The sequence below is a fragment of the Micropterus dolomieu genome, unplaced genomic scaffold (assembly GCF_021292245.1).
Source record: "Micropterus dolomieu isolate WLL.071019.BEF.003 ecotype Adirondacks unplaced genomic scaffold, ASM2129224v1 contig_13253, whole genome shotgun sequence".
Taxonomy (NCBI): domain Eukaryota; kingdom Metazoa; phylum Chordata; class Actinopteri; order Centrarchiformes; family Centrarchidae; genus Micropterus; species Micropterus dolomieu.
In genome coordinates this window covers 8,532-15,904 of record NW_025742239.1, presented here as the reverse complement: position 1 = coordinate 15,904, position 7,373 = coordinate 8,532, and the positions used below count along the sequence as shown (strand labels likewise).

The following is a 7,373-nucleotide window of genomic DNA, read 5'->3' as shown; positions in this document are numbered from 1 at the left end:
TTCAGCTCTCAGTTACTGAATCTCTGAGCTTTGAGGTTTATTTTCACCTCTACATTCCTGTTCTTAAGTAACAGATATAAGCCTCATTATATACTGATGTCTTTGCTGCATGTGAGCTGTGCTGAGTTACTGCTGATGAACATCTGCCTCTGCTGCTTCACATTACTGTGAACGCTCTCTAATGGCGAACACTTCCCTGAATAAATAAAGTCTCATCAAGTCCCTGTAAAATCCCAACTCTGTCTTCCAAATATGAAGGACACATATTTACGTGTTGTTGCCTTGACATCGTTCAGTGCGTGGACAGCCAGTGACTCTGAGGACAGCAGTATCATCACAGGTTAGACAGGAGCAGGTATCTGGATCAGAGCTCACCACTTCACCATATTTATACAAAACACCTGTGATGTGAAGGAATGGTTACTATCAGGTTAATGTCATTGTTGACTTATTAGTTTGCTAACTGTAAGCAAAAGCAAAACATAAAAAATATTTTCAAAAATAATTAGGTTTTAAGGGCCCCAAAATAGATTTATGGAGGTAGTGGATTCGCCAACCTGAGTGTCTGCATCTGCTGATGTCTAAGTACTTCACAGATGTGTTAGAATTCACTGTATCAACTGTGATACCATTGACCATCAAACTAATCACCTAGACGGCAACAAACACAACCACTGTTACTATCACAGAGCAGAGACAACTTCAATTATAATTTTGTCTTTTCCTCTTGTTAAACAAGAGTAACAGGGAACTGTCTCTGTATGCAGAATTTATGCAAGTATTTTTAGAGCAATATTTAGTTATTTATTTATTTGTTATACTCACAGATGAATTCTCGGCTGTTATTATTGCAGCTGTTTGTGTCCTAAAGTTAGCCAGAAGGAAATTACTCTTTAAAGACTGAACAAAGGAGACAAAGACAGACACAGTTAGGTCATTTTCTACAAAAGCTTTGAGGAAAGTTTTTGATATGATCTACAAATGAAGTTTTGTCTCATCCAAAACACTGAACACCGGTCAATTGTAATTAGTCGTGACACTGAACAACACTCACCAGACTTATAACAACTACTAGGCATTTTATGTTGCCCGTAATAGTTGGTAAAATCATATGGATATAATTTTCCTCATCCTTTGATGGAAATGGATTTATCTGAAACCAAGCCTTGTCTGCCAACAATGGAAACCCTACAATACAGTCCTGTCTGGTTTGATTGTTGAAAGGGTCAATGAAACAGACATTTGTGGAGTTCACCTGTTGAAATCAGAGACACAACAATTACCATAACAATACTGATGAACTGCTGGTTTTACTCCAGATTCATATGTGAAGGATGTATCAGTTGTCAGCTGACATTCACTCAGTCTGCACACATCATCTTTATACAGCTGCAGACTAAATGTAAATGATGACAGTAGGTGAAAACAAACAAATCCTACTCACATAGAGTTGTTCGTACTTCTGTCCATAAAACGTGATGGGGCATGAGCTGATGTTAAACACTGCAGGAAGGGAAAATATCTGAGCACCTGAAGACGATGGAGACACATGAGAGGTCAGAACTAGAGTACAGGGAAGGCTGCTCATTCAAAAGTTGACTTCATGAAGGAATAAAACGGGTTTTGCTAACCAACCAAGAAGACTTTTCTTATTACATAATCAGTCACTGCTAATTTATTATGATGGAGTTTCAAAATGGCTGCCATGTGTGTGCTCACCTGCCAGCCCGATGAGAGCAGACAGGTAGAGCAGGGTGCAGAGCATGTTGGAGGAGCCCAATCAGCTGGAGAGAGAGAGAGAGAGAGAGAGAGAGAGGACTGGAAGACACACAGAAAGTCAGAGCAACATTCAAAGTTCAACACTTTTCCTGGGAAGTGGAACATGAAGCTCAGTCCAAAGACAGGGTTCATACACATTTTAGATTTCCATGACTTTTCCAGGTTTTTTTTCCCATGGCCCTAAGAACCCTGCATGAATGTGAGGTTTCATGTTTCTAAAAGCTGCAGTATTCACTAGCTCTGTGTAACAATATTTACAACAACAGCTCAGCTATTGCAGTTGGACAATGACATCACATCTGAGCCCATCCTTTAGGCTCCAACCAACAATTATGTTTTCATTATCTATCAATCTCCACATTATTCTCTTGATTAATCATTTGGTTTATAAAATGTCAAAACAAACTGTGCCTGACATATTTAACACTAGAACCGCCAACGGGTCAAATTTCCCGCGGCTGTTTTTTGATTGTAGCCTATGTATCTTTGTTTCAATATAATATTCAAGTACCCCAGTCTCTGACTTTTCGTAAAAGTGTGGTATGTAGCACCCACTATTGTTAAAAAAATGTAAAGATAAAGCCAGTTTTAGCGCCAACGGTAAAATTTACCCCTTTAGAGAATCCAGTCATTTTAGCGCTGTTCATTTCACTGTTTAAACATTATATGTAGCTATTGGCAACGTGTTTCCCACTACAGACATCACACTTGCTCAGCGCAGTGAGTGAAGGAGAGTCTGACGGTGGGCTGAGCGATGTGTCCTGGGTTGATTCTGCATCTGACGGGTCATTATCTGACAGCATCCACTTGTATGAAGTAAACATGCATAAAAGCCGCTGCTCATAGGTTTTGTGTTTCTACATGTTCATCAAAACAAATAGTTTTTCCCTGTGATAGAGGTGCGTTCTGCGGTCCCTTCAAGAGAGCGTGCGGCTCCCTCCTGTGCCTTTTGACCGGCTATAACTTTTCCAGTGCTGTGTATTTTTTAATAAAAGTGAACATCATACATTTTTCCTTGGGTAAAAATCTACTATGAATTTTGGAATTGATAATAATTGTTTTTTTCAAATAAATAGCCTACTTTTATTTGGACTTTCAAACTTTTGAAGCTATGTGTTACTCGATGGGAGTCCGAAAAAACAAGCAAAACAGGAGGCTATTATTACCGCCTATAAAACACTACAACAGTCAGTCTTTTTTGTAAATTGTATGCTGCATTTAAATTCAAGATATGTTTAGAATATAACTAGGCTATAACATCTATAACAGCGGCGAGTGGAGAGAGCCGCCGCGTGTGAACGTGCCCTTCACAGGTGAACGACCTGCACGGTGAAGACAATGAATAAATTAGAATAAACATTCTTAAATGCCTGAAATATGGGGATGTGTTTATAGGAAATACAGAGCCAATGTGCTAAATGTTTCCCAAAGTGTGTTGGAGCAACACGTAGTAGAAATAATCACAAAATCAGGCATTTTTGGCGGTTAGGTCACAACCCTGGCGGTTCTAGTGTTAACTGGCTGGCTGGCAGTCCAAAACCCAAAAATAGGCTTACAGTAAACAGTAGGCCTACTATTTGATGATTAATAAACACAAATTGAGAATAAGCTCTTACTATGACTTTCAGAATCATGGAAAAAAAGTCTTATTATTATAGGTTTTTTAATGTATTTACCTTTTGTAACTTATTAGCCAGTTTGAGTGTTTTCCACACCTCCTTTCATATTCGTAACCTGGATTTAGGCTCAGAGTGCTGAAACGATCCTTGAATATTAAAATAAGTTTGTTATTGTAAATTTAATATATTGGTCTTTAAACATTAAGGACAAAGCCAGCTCTGTGAGGACAGCACCTTGGGCTTTAGGAAAGTGTGTGGAATGTCTTTTTAGTATTTTCTGACATTTTTACAAATCAAATAAATATTTAAATAATGAATTGATCATGTTGATGGGCGTTGCGGTCTGTAATGCTGGCACTCTCCTTGGTAACCTTAATCTGGACGTCATATTTTTACTTTAGTACCTAATACATTGATAGAGATATGTTGTTTTTCCTTCTCTTTGTGGCCCTGCTGTGTGTTTGAAGCGGTGAATATTAGTTGAGGTGTGCAGGTTGTCTCACCCTCTGGAGGTCTGTTGGGTGATGAGGTAGATAAAGGTCTCCGATCTGCAGCTAGCGGACAGTTTTGTCTGTTCCTCTCTATATGTGGAGGAAGCCGCTCTCTCTTTCTCACTCACTCTGTTTTTATGTGCATTCCCACTGTTGTTCAAACCCACGAAGGAAGGACGGGTTAGACAGGGGCGGAGTCAACAATGGTGATACCTGTTGTGAACGCCACCCATTTTCACCCAAATCAATAAGATGAAAAGCAAACAAGGCAAAGAAAGAAGAAATATCACATAAATTACAAGATAGACATAGAAAGTGTTAAAAGTTAATTAATAATTGTCAGATAGTATCTTAACTTAGTACTGATGTTTTCTTTAATGCACATTTGATGTTATAGCCTCTACCTTGGTTTTATAACCACTTAATATAGGGTGATAATGAATTTATAGCATCTGTCAAATTACTCGAAGTTTTTGTTTGTAGAAAAATTAAACCATTTCAGTGATAACTGGGGCAAACTTATGCATTGCTTTCAGTCCAGCGCCCTCAGGTCAGATCTGTAGGGCCCCGGTGTCTTTTATTAATACAAGAGTCACCAATATCAGAAAACTTAAACTTCTTCATACAGGGGCTTTAAATATGGATTGAACTCAAATTGCTGTTTGTTGTCAAAGAAAAAAGGACTGAATGTCGTAAATCTCTGAAAAGTAAAACCCAAATCAGATATCCTGGCCTACTGATGGACTTTAAAAACCACATCAAGAAGAAGATTATTATTTTTTTCTCAACGCAGCAAGAATTGAGAGAATTCACGTCCAAAAAGGATTTGCATAAACTAAGCCGAAACCTTTACACTTTGTTCGTACATGAGCGTGTGAATGTATTGTAATGTATGGTGGTATGATGAAAAAAATGTTGTAAATCTCAGAGTGCACAACAACAGAGTCAAACATACCCAGAAGGTGTCTGGTGTGGAATGAAACTCAACTAGAAAGTCTTCACCTGTGAGTCGGTTGATTGTGGAAAGACGCAGGCATTTTCAAGTTCACTGGAAGAACAGTGAGGTCTTTCTACCAGCAGACAAGTGGAGGGTAACATTAAGTATTTGAACAGCAATGACCTTTTCAAAATCAAAATGTACAGCTTAAAGAAGTGGAGAAGTGAAGTAGTTTGTCTTGTGGTCCATCAATACGGAGCACCCGGAGGATTAGGGGGAGAATACTTTTGTGTTACCTCACAATAACTTGTGTTCCTACGAAGTATGTTTTGCTTTTTCTCACAATACTTTTGCATTAAAATGCAATACTTTTGTGTTTATAGTCCATTACTACGCCAAGATTTCTGGCTTGGTTGTGGTTTTTAACATTTTAACACGCATGCAGCACTGACATCCAGTAGTACTAAAACTGAAATTTTACCACTGTCTGTGTTTAAATGATTGTCATTGAAGACCTTCACAAGAGCAGTCGCAGTGCTGTGGTCGAATCCTGGCAGTAAGACATTAAATCAGTTGTTTAGTGCCAATAAGTTTTTCATCTGCTAAGGCCATGCAATCAAAAACATTTATTTACCTGGTGGCAGAATATCAAGGCAACATGAGGAGGAATTTCAGATGATGTATTACTTCCTCTAGGTTTCTATGGCTAAGAGATTTAAATGCGCAAGCAAGCCTTAATAAATATTTCACTGGTGTTTTCATAAGTGTGACAAATGAGGATTTAAAGCCAGTGTTGGAAGTAGATGCTGAGGGGGGTTAAGGGTAGAGAAAATGTGAGTAGTTCGAGGGAAGGGGTGGGAGGTGAGTTTGGTTCCAGCAGTGACCAGCTCTTTCATGTGGTCAGTGAACTGCAAGGGGGGGTGAATCCTTACAGGTGACTGTTAGTGAGTGGTGTGGAGACTCTTCCTCTTGGCTATGATGTCTTCCATGATAAGAGCTCTCTTAAGGCGAGGTCTGAAATGGCTCTCTTTCAACGTTTATGGCTTGTTGTGTTATGTCTTTTTCTTGTTTTGATTCCTCTTCTCTCTTGGCAGAGGGAACAGAGTCACTTTCTGATCTACTCTCAGTCCTTCTGTGTGAGGACAGGATGTTATCCAGGTCATCAGATGGAGATCCAGGGTCCTGCAGTTGAGGTGTCCACCTCTGTGTCCTACTAAGAACAGGGGTTGAAGAGCCACTCTGCCTGGATAATAATGCAGACCAGCAGGTTTCATCACAAATCTCAGGACGTTGGGCTCATCCTGTTACTTGTCCTCCCATTTGTCAGGGAAATGATTTCCTCTGAGGCTTTGCACCAGGAGAGTTCCAGGAAGGACTACCACTTTATAGATTTATTAGCCGGCACACAGGCCTCTTGCGTCTGGGTAGTCTTGTTGGTGCTAATTAGCTGTGTGTTAGCATCCCCTTGTCCAGTATCGACAGCTTGTGAGAAGTGGCGGTGCACAAGAAATAATCGCACTACACCGAAGAGTAAATTTCCCGTATTGTGTAACAGTGTGAACGGGCTGCTTTTAAATATATTAATGTTTATGTTAACATCATGTTTCACGTCATGTGACAAAAGTCAGCTCACTTTGGATGATGTACTGAAACACTGAAACCTTTTTGTGGTTTTCAGGTCTACGGCAATCATTTCCAATAGTATATTGATTATATAGTATATTATTATTATATAGTGTATATATAGTATATTGAAGTGGCGTTGGCTCACTTTAACATGTCAAAGAACACACTGCGAAATGGTGGCCTTTGCATCCTCCGTTTATTGGTTCAGTTTTTTATCAATACTCATTCTCTATCATGACTAAAAGTGATTTGAAAAAATGTTATTAAAAAAATCAAAACAGGATTAGAATTTAATATTTAAAACGCAACAATGTTCATAGAGCATCAAAAGCAATGTCACTCTATATCCAGAATGCTATATTAGCTTTCAATAGGTTTGTGTGTTTATGGTTGTTGAACAGGTACATTGATTGAGAATTGGCTTTTTACTCTCAAAGGTTTTATTGCACTTCCTTACAGCAACGAGAAGAGTTGTTGTCAACTCGAGTAGTCTTGGAGTTATCTTCACTTCACCTGGTTCACTTCTCCAGCATGATCACTGACTCTGCTCTGTGTGTCTGCGTTGAAGCTCACAGAGAGCAGATTTCTATCGGTTCAACGCTGATTGGTTGTTCACAATGCAGCGTAAAAAATGTAATGTTAGCATAATCACTGGAAAAATAGGGTGCGTCGATAGTAAGTTTACTGTGTCCTTCAGTATTTTGATGTGTCAGAGTCACAGGACGCTGACTTGTCTACATCGCTGCTCCCTGCATACCTGTAGCATGTAGAGATGACAGCTATGACACGTAACGCTACCTTGGTTACTAGTTCCAGTGATTAATGAAAATTCTCACATATCCAATCATTTAGTTGTTCAGTTCACCTCAGCGCTTGTATGAGATCGTTGTTCCACGGGGATATGGTCATGTGTAATTACCT

At 39.2% G+C, this 7,373-nt stretch overlaps 2 long non-coding RNA genes across 2 annotated transcripts; both read right to left on the bottom strand.

Moving 5' to 3' along the window:
- Positions 1–276: 276 nt before the first annotated feature.
- LOC123966353 lies at positions 277–901 on the bottom strand. The gene is made up of 3 exons (XR_006823956.1): positions 826–901; positions 558–651; positions 277–401 (listed from the first exon to the last, which is right to left on the bottom strand). It is a non-coding gene; the product is annotated as an uncharacterized LOC123966353 (long non-coding RNA).
- Positions 902–1,187: 286 nt separating this feature from the next.
- On the bottom strand, positions 1,188–1,889 carry LOC123966355. Its single transcript, XR_006823957.1, has 3 exons — positions 1,720–1,889; positions 1,445–1,530; positions 1,188–1,255 (listed from the first exon to the last, which is right to left on the bottom strand). It is a non-coding gene; the product is annotated as an uncharacterized LOC123966355 (long non-coding RNA).
- Between the last annotated feature and the right edge of the window lie 5,484 nt (positions 1,890–7,373).